At 46.5% G+C, this 9382-nt stretch overlaps 1 long non-coding RNA gene across 1 annotated transcript; it reads right to left on the bottom strand.

Moving 5' to 3' along the window:
* Window positions 1-3160: 3160 nt before the first annotated feature.
* LOC136057672 (uncharacterized) lies at window positions 3161-4892 on the bottom strand. The gene is made up of 2 exons (XR_010623060.1): window positions 4723-4892; window positions 3161-3306 (listed from the first exon to the last, which is right to left on the bottom strand). It is a non-coding gene; the product is annotated as an uncharacterized LOC136057672 (long non-coding RNA).
* Window positions 4893-9382: the final 4490 nt, after the last annotated feature.

The raw sequence follows: 9382 nt of genomic DNA on the forward strand, positions 1-9382 counted from the left end.
CAGTCCCAACAGTAAAGGTACTTTATGCAGCCTCTGAATGCTGCAAAGGCTAGGAAAGCAAGGTTGGAAGCAACAAACTCAGTCCCCCAGCTCACCCCATTTGCTCTGGAGATACCTGATGTTAAATCTTCATTATTTTGGAGCTGGTGAGGAGACCCCATAAGGACTGAGGGGCTCTGGTAGGCACAGGATCTTGCTTCCCTGCATGGATCTTGTACTTTAGCCACAGCTCTACAAGGGCCTGCATAGACCACAAGGTCTGCCAGGCTCCCATAGGGACATGGGATGGCTGCGAGGAGCTCCACATCAGCACTGAGTCAGCTGATGCCCCTGAGCTTGACTGGGGCTCCTGGACATAACTGTAACTTAGTGGTTAATCTGCCCAGATATCAGATCAAATGGGGCAAAGATTGCAGTGTTGTTGCTGTATGTTTGCTGCAGCCAAACAGGTTGGACCAGGCAGGACTGTCTTTTTAAATAATTTACTGAAATTTGGTTATCTTTGTCAAGGGAAAAGCTGCTCTCCTTGCCAACTTTTAAATGAAAAAATTTTATGGCCGTTAACCCTGTCAGTCCCACAAGTAGAATGCAGCTGGAGTAAAACAGCAGGGATGCCTGGCAATGAACAGACTGCACTCCCCAGACAAAAAGCAAAGTGTGTTCTGCTTACTTCTTGCTTTCCAACCTGACCAGATGAGCGCTGTCTGCACCAGGACAGCAGTGCTCTTGGCACAGCCACGTCTCTGTGGGTTCTTTCAACAAAGGGTTACAAAAAGTAAAACTGTTCCCTTTTGCCTGAGTGGTAAAAAGCAGCTCTCACCTCCTGCAAATTCTGTTTTCCTTGAGAAAAGGCACAGTGAAAATGCTTACCCAGTAAGAACATGCGTGTGTGTGTTTACATGACTGTATAGATATATGTATGTACATATGTGTATGTATACACAGACGTATTTGGTTACTAGCAGCAGAAGGGACAATTAATCACCCTCTGGACTGATTGTTTTTAATACTGAAAGGCTGTTAATCAGGAAAACATGACCCTTAGAACAAGATGTTCATGCAGCCAACAATATGGGATTTTTTTCCTGGTGCTAAGCTGCTGCTAAAGCAGAGCAGAAATCGGGTTTATGGTCTCTTACATTAGAACTTCTTGCTCCAACTTCAGCTGGAATTTGGAAGGAATGTGCAGGGTGTCCAACTCTCTTCAGTTTCAATGGGACTTTGGTGTTCAAAAGCTGAAAGTCTGGAGGCATTTAGATTCCTGAAGATATGAACAGTTACCATGTGGAAATTAAAAACAAAACAAAAAACAAAACAAAAAAAAAAACCAAACAACACTTCTGCTGAAAAATCCCAAGGGCCATCTAATTTCATTTTAATGTAACTAAAAGACCTTAAAAATCTGTCCTTAAATCTCCTGTACTCCCTTGAAAATTCTTTCTTTCAGCCTAATTTTGAAGAGGGAGCTATAAAGGCAAATTTTAATCCAAATTTTTATTTCCCTGAGAGAAAGGCTCATATCCTGCAGCAAGGGGGAGGCTGGGAGAAACCAATAACACAAGGAGGGTGATGGTGGGAGTGAGAGGATGCAGGAGGAGGGCCATGTGGCCAGGGGTCTGCAGCAGTGGAATAGTGTATGGGGCCAGCACAGCTCCTGGCTGACCCCGGAGGGAAGGCACAGAGGGCTGGCACTGGGGAGGAAAGGAGAAATCCTTTGTGGGTTGGATGGCAGTGCCAGGAGGATGGGGCAGACGTATCTTGTGGTGGGCAGAGCTGTGAAGGGCTTCCAATCCCGTCCTGTCCCATCCCATCCCATCCCATCCCTCCCACCCCAGTAAGTTGTGAACAAAACCCCCATGAGTTCATTTTGGTGTGGTCACTAAAAGCTTTGTCATAGCTCACAAAACCATGGGGGATAGTAGTCACACATCTGTGCACTGAGAGCTTTCTCAAGCAGGGATCAGGTTCCTGGGGTGCATGGCCTTCTCCAGCACCCCATGTTGCTCTCCTTCCTCCTGGGAACATCTCTCTGCTAATTAAACATGAGGCTGCTGCAGAGCCCTGTTTGCCCTTGATGCCCAAATGCAAGCTGATTTCTTTAAGGCTTTGGAAATGCACCTCCTGTCTGCTCCCCACCCACACTCCTGAGCTGCCTGAAGAAGAGAAAGTAGAAAGGGACAGTGGTGACAGGGTGACATGGGAGCACTAGCCCCCTCATAGTTGGTGCCTCCTCATAGAAACTGAGCCCTTTAATACAAGGAAGGGCAGACAGGCATCCTTTTCTCTTCTGAAGAGGAGGCACTTAGCAAAATCAGTGCAGAAAGCCTTGGATAGCTGATGGCTTTGCTCCACTCCATTCTGTGCCTAAGTAGAGAAGATCTGTATCAGAACAGGAGCACAAGTTGCAAAGAGAATCATCACTCAGAAAAATGAGGGGATAAAGATTTCTGTCTGGGAGCTGCTTCATCATAGGAGTGACTGCAGTGAGCACAGAACTGGTCCAGAAAACACCACTTGCTTTCTATGAACTTCTTTAATTTCTCTCTGCCATCATCTTAGTGGTGGGGCAGGCAGCGTGGTTAGAAGCCAGGAAATGGAGTTGTAGGGGACAGCAGCCATCATTTTCAGGGTACCTGGATTTTAGAATCAGAAATCCACACGATCCCCTTTCAGGGAGCTCTGAGTCAGAAAAGCTGGTGGGAGAAGAATTGGATGGTGTGTTGTAATAGAGCCAGGGGGTTAACAGTACATGTTAATTAAATTAAAAAAAAAAAAGGTTCACAATAAAATTTCTTGCACTTCAGTGTCTAAATCAACATTTTTGGGGGGTGGTGGAGATAGCTTTCCTTAGGAGCAGTCTAGCATTCCCATGGGAAGGGAAATAGAAATTCACCTGCAAACGCTCCTAACATGTAGTCATAGCTTCAAGCGAACCTGTCTATAAGAGAGAATGAAAACTCAGAGGTCAGTATGTCCACACACGCACATCGGAGAGTGGAGAAAACCATCTTATTCACATCCTTTTGACGTTCATGGGGATCACTCTGGTGAAATCCCTGGAAATTCCCTTCGCTGTAAAACCAGTATGAGGAGAGTCAGGCCTGTGTGTGCAGGAACACACCCCTATGGCACAGCACAACGCACTGGGACGCCAGCTCCAACCTTTGATGTAATACATTCTCCTCCATTTATTCCACATGTAATCTGGATATCTCAAATGCTGCTGATCACCGAGGGGAGGAGCACGAAGTCAAAGCTGATTCTTCGCTGCTATTTATATAATGAAACACTTCAACTCATGAAAACCTGGAAAAGAAAAAAAGAAAATCAATGCAACCTCAATTTGGCAGCAAGCGAGGGATTAATCAGCAACTAAAACAATTTTAGAAAATGCCACGACTCCAGTTCCATGGGCGTAAACCTACAGCATACAGATCCAAACCTGCTTGAGGTACCGGATGGCAGTGGGTTAATCCCGAGCTCAGTTCCAGGCACAGGGAGCTGCCCCCACTGTCCATGTCTGCAGCATCAGGAGCGATGTTGGAAATGTCTGTTTCCACACCGGCTCTCATGACTTAGAAGGAGCAGCCACGGCCTGTTGCGTAAATGTGAACAATATTCTCTTTTTTTTTTTAAATGTGGATTTTTCATACAACGGGAACTAATGGCTCTCTCAGAGCAGTTATGGTCTGTCTTGTCAATTTGGTTCCTAGTCATGCATGCTAAGTGAATTTTTATAGCTGAGCTAGGAGTCCTTAAAAACAGGCCTTACACTGGAAATGCAGATGTGCCTTACTGTGGGTTGTGATAGGAGAGCATCCCTGCCCCTGGGGAGCCAGAGCCAGGAAATCAGAATTCCCTTTTTCAGCACACAGAACGTGACTTCCAGGCGCTCTTTCATCTGCACTGAAAGACAGGAAGGAGAGGCAGAATTATCCCCTCATTACAATAATGCTCCTCACACTTTCCCCAGCTACTCTCTGCAGGCGTTAGCAGAGGGCCCTGGCTGCCAGAAATGCCAAGTACCTGCAGCTCCAGTTAAAAGCAATCAGAGAGAAGGGTGCTTGGCAGCTCTGCAAATCAGACCCACAGAGCTTTAAACAAAGGCTTTTGTAATAAAAGTAAATAATTGATTAAAAAAAGAACAAACAACCCTGACTCATCTTAACTTTATTCTTTACCGAGAGACTTTACTTGTGTGAGCTTTGTCTTTGAAAGAAAACTATATGTTTTACTGTCTGATTCCTCTGGCCTCCCCACTATAAGCTGAACGACACGCATACCCACATCAATACATTTACCTGCTTACTTTGCTTCTGGAAAAGACAATGAAGCTGCCTCAGTCATCTTCACATCCAGCAAAAAAAAAAAAAGACCTTTTCCTCCTATTCAGTGCCAATTAAAATGTGGATGATCTGCTATTCAGTAAATATCCCTATCACTTGTGTTGCACAGAGTGTATCCACACCCACGCTCAGTGGCAACCTGAGCCTATTCTAACACTGGTAAAAGCAAGAGAGTAGAGGCTATAAAACCTTATTACTTATTTATTTAAACAGCGTAGCCTTCCTTCATCTCATGTCTCCTTATGGAAAACCCATGCAACGAGCAACTTCACAGGACGACACCATCCGCAGGCACACCTCCTCCACGGACATCACTGCCTTTGTACTGATGTGCAGCAGCTGGAGATCTATTGCAGCTCTTAGGGCGAACACCCACCTCTCCAGGCACAGCTCCATGGCTCACAGCAGCTGCCCCACACCCCGCAGCATCCCCGTGCTGCAGCAGCATCTCCTCCCTCCTGCAGGTCCACGCTGAGCGCCTGCTGCCCGGTGAGAGCCCGCTGCTGGCGCGGCAGAGAGCCAGACCTGGCCCAGACCCTTCGGATACTTACAAAGGAAAATCTCGACAGCATCTGTGAATAGAGTTTAAGAGAAAGGAACAAAATAATACCACTTATGTTAACAGATTGAAATGGTAGCTATGGTGACCACAGACAAAGAACAAACCGTTTTGACTGAATTCAGTCAATTCCTTCTGACAACAAACTGCAAGAAAAAACAAACTTTTTAAAATCCATAATGAAGCCATTATTACAAATCTGTTTGGCTTTTGTTTGTTGGTTGTTTTTTTACCTTTTACTTTCAGCTATTACACAAAACCTGTTAATCATGAATATAGTTGAATGCATTCAATCTACCAAAAATGGGGATTTTCTTACTGTAAAAAATTTTTTTTTTCATTGTATGCATTTTCAGAACAAAAGGCAAGGAATAGTTATTGTAAAATGTCACATTCATCATTCACAATATTTTCTTGTGCATGGGTTTTGCAGAATCGAGGCTTGTTTGTAACAGCTGGGTTATTTTCCCTGCCCTGATGTGCAACCAGCACCCGGTGCTGCTCCCAGCCCTGGGGGTGCCCTCTCGTGCCAGATTTCTCCTCAGCCCCATGGCTGCCCTCCTGCTCGGGCCTGGGGAAGTGCAGTGGAGCTGGGGGAATGCAGGGCACAGCAAGGCAGGAGCCAGGGGTGACCCACTGGCAGCACAGCACAGCGCTGGGAGTGATGTGGAGTTGCCTGTGTGCTTCAACTCCCACCTTGAAAAGCTACATGGGGCCAGAAGAGGAAGAGGAGGAAAAAGAGGAAGAGGAGGTGTGAGCATCAGGATTGAGACTCCAGATCTCAGGGAGAAATCATCACTGCCTTCTACTGCTGGGACCCATCCTGAGACAACTTGGGTATTCCCGAAGCTTGCTGCCAGCAGTGCAGATCTGCTGTCAGCGCCGTGAGTGTTCAATCTTTAAATCATGTGCACAGTGTCTTCTGCAGTACCCTACAGGCTGCAACATCCATCGCAGTATAGATTTGCAACGTAGCCATACTTTTGATGCTCAGGAGCAATAACTAGATGTTTCTGCAGCACACTGACACTCTCAGCCCTAAGCCAGCATTTTTGTCTGCTTAACTTCATCATTCTCTACAGTACATCTCCTGCCAAACCAAAACTGAGCACAAAACCACGAGCACGGCCCCGTTATATCCGTTGCGAGACCAGCAGCAGGACGGCCCAGCCCCACAACCCCAATCAAGGGCCCCATGTCGAGGCCATGCGTGTCTTTGCTTTCACACTCACCTGTTCAGAGGGCAGATCTATGGGGGAAGGGGGGTAAAAAGGAAAATACCACTACTTGCACATATGTCCTTTTGATATTGCCTGGAAACAGAAAAAAAAAAAAAAAAAGTTCCTTTTGATTTTATGTGCAGTAAACCCTCACTAGATGGCTCCTTACAGCAAGCAAATCAATCCCACAGAAAGAACCGCCAGGAGCGACCCGTGCTGTGTTGCATGGGGACACAGCATGCCCAGCATCTCCAGCACACCCCAAACATCATTCCTTAATGATTCTAACTCAGCCCGCTCCACATTCAGCTTTCTAATTCATCCAGGCCCTGCACTGCTGTGAGTGGAACCGGTGGCAGAGGGGTAGAGGGGCGTCACCCCATTCAGAGAGCCCAGAAATGCCCCTGCAGTGCAGCTCTGTTCACAGGGTGCCCTGAGCTGCCAGCAGCACTCAGCCTCTCACACAGCGCTGCGCACTGTGAGTTTCGCTGGCTGTGCCCTCATTAGCGAGCAGTGCTAATTGATGTCTGTCCCACCTTGAGATAAACACGAGTACTGCGTGCTAGAAGTCTGGTGTGCAGATATAGTGATTGTAGCTTCACTTTAGTCCCTGCAAAGTGGTGGAGATGAGGCCTGAAACGTGGCCCGTGCCGAGCTGTGCAGAGACCTTTTGGTTTCTTGTTGCTGAAAATCAGCACGGATAAATGCAGCGGACCAGGTCATAATCAACCCTGATGCAAATACCCGGATTAGAGAACTACAGCAATTAGGGTGAATAACTTGCTGGAAGAATTTCATTATAAATGCTCAAAAGAAGATGCTCACCCATCTCATAAACAAGCATGAGCCATGCCGGACCAATTCAATAATTCACTAATAAAGTCATATTTGATCATCTAATTAAAGGAGTTGTTATCTCCCCATAAAAAATGGGGACTTTTAGACAGCTAAACATTTGTCTTCTGCTAAGGACGGACTTTTCCATCTTAGCATTCCCCGAAACACAGTTGTTTAACTCAGGCCTTAAAGGTTGGATTAAAAGAGAGGATTGTTCGCTTTATGTCATGCATACAAGTTTTACCTCCGCCATCCTTGCTGCTAACGAGCTACTTAACAAACACCGTGGTGGCAAAGCCCACAGATTGCCCAAGTGATGTTGCCACAGCACCCAGGGAGGAATTTTTACAGTATCAGCTTCAGCCGGTGCTTTATGGCTGCAGCCCGGGGTGCGTGCAGGGATCGTGGTGACAGCACTGCCCTTGCCCTCCAGTGCAGAGAGCTCCCTGCCATGCTCTTCCTTGTCAGAACAGGGAAGAGGTGAGAGGCCTCTCTGCCTCTCTGGGCGCCCTTAGGCCTGGCCACCTCTTTGCGGCTGCACCTCGAGCTCTGTCAGCCCCTCCATCCTTCCTCCATACAGTGCGTGCTGCAGCAGGGCATGGGTAGGGCTCTTATCTCAGCTTGCTGCAGCCCCAGCCCTTCTGCAATCAAATGAAAATAAACAGAAAAAAAAATGCTCAGCTTCATAAGCCTTTCTTTTTTTTTCTTTTTTTCTTTTTTTTTCCCCATGTGTAAATTATGTATCACACTCATTACAGGAAAAAGGAAGATTTGGAAATCAACTGTGGGCTCCTCCATTTTCCTTACAATTGTGCAAGTGTTAGAGCTGTACACACAGGAGACTTTCTTTTTTTTTTTTTTTTTTTTTTTTCCATGCAGCTTTACACCAAAATAAAGGCCACAGTTGTTCTGGTTGGTGATTAGGCTCAGTGCTGTGCCTCTGGGAATGGGGAAGCACTGGGACTCAGAGGAACACAACACTTAATGAGTGTTTTCTTTGAAGAAGGGAGAATTTTTTCAAAGTATTTCTTCAGAGCAGGCAGGAATGATACAGGGGCTGTACACACATCTTCTGCAGGAAGAGAAAGGTAAAGCACCACCACCTGAGCCTGCCAGGCAGCAGCCCCTCACCAAATGCCAGACCCTGCGCTAGCAGCTATCAGCCCAGGATCTGGTCCAGGGCACCATGCTGGACCTCAGCAGGACCTCCTGCAACTTCTTCCTTTTTTTTTTTTTCCTTAATCCTGAATTAATACCCAAGCTTCAAAGGCATGGATCCAGGGGGAGGTCTCTTCACACCGATACTGTGTGTCCTGGAACAGATCCTTTAATTTTGTGATGAGCTGGAGTTGAAGATATTTGTATTCAAATCCTCATTTAGGCTCTAATGCTCTTTAGTGTTGGATATAGGGATTTGGGGCTGGAAATGGCACACATGACTTTACTATCACCCCAAACAGACAATCAAAATTTAAGCTGCTGTTTCTCTCCAGCCTTTTTATGTTGCTTCCGACACGCTCCCAGAAATTGTAGTGACTCTGCTGCATTTACTCTGCTAATAAAACATACTTTGCTCTGCGTTCTTCCCCCTGCCTTCTCCTCAAGTCTTATGCTGTCAAATAAAATCAAGGTTTTCATATGTAAAATGGTTATCAGCAGTTCAGGTTTTACTTACAGTTCCTTGAACAGGCTGCAGGGATACTACATAGGGAGAAATGTAACATAATAGTACATACTGCAGTACAACCTGCAAGCATCATGTTGGATGGGGTGTCCTTTTAGGGTTTTCCATCTTTGTTGATGATAACAGCAGTGGCTCTATTCGTTTTGCTGGATGTTAGAAATAGGACTGCATTTTGCTATTGTGAACAGTGAAATTATCTGGTGTGCTGCTCAGGGTAGATCGGAATGCACCCACATCTCAGATAACCTGGCTTGTGTCTGCATCCACCCCACTGCCTGCAACCCCCAGACTGCAGCACCAACAGCCCTCCCCATAGCCCCCACCAGGGACTCCCAGGGCTTTGTGAGCTCACACTGCACCGTCATGTGTCAGCTCTGGGTACGAAATAGCTGAAAATAAGGACAAAGTATGACACTGCACTGCTGCAGAGCCAGGGGCTGGTGGGAGCTGTGGGGTGCAGTCCAGGTGCATGAGAGCATACCCCTACATGTGCACCAAAGGAAACCTCCATCCAGAGGATCCAGTGCATTGAAATCCTTGGCTATGCACAAGAGATTCATTTGAAACTCATCCTTTAATATTGCTCATCTCTTTTATTGCTGGTGGCTCTTGGACCAGCAGCAGCTTTCCTTAGCTCTCCAGAAAGGGATTCATTCTCAAGCACACACACTGCACAACAAGACCTGTTGTGCCCATCAGACATGCACTTTTCCCCCAAATATTCATTCACAGCTAT

The sequence above is a fragment of the Cyrtonyx montezumae genome, unplaced genomic scaffold (genome assembly GCF_038088225.1).
Source record: "Cyrtonyx montezumae isolate F1298 unplaced genomic scaffold, pur_monq_1.0 scaffold_10, whole genome shotgun sequence".
NCBI lineage: Eukaryota > Metazoa > Chordata > Aves > Galliformes > Odontophoridae > Cyrtonyx > Cyrtonyx montezumae.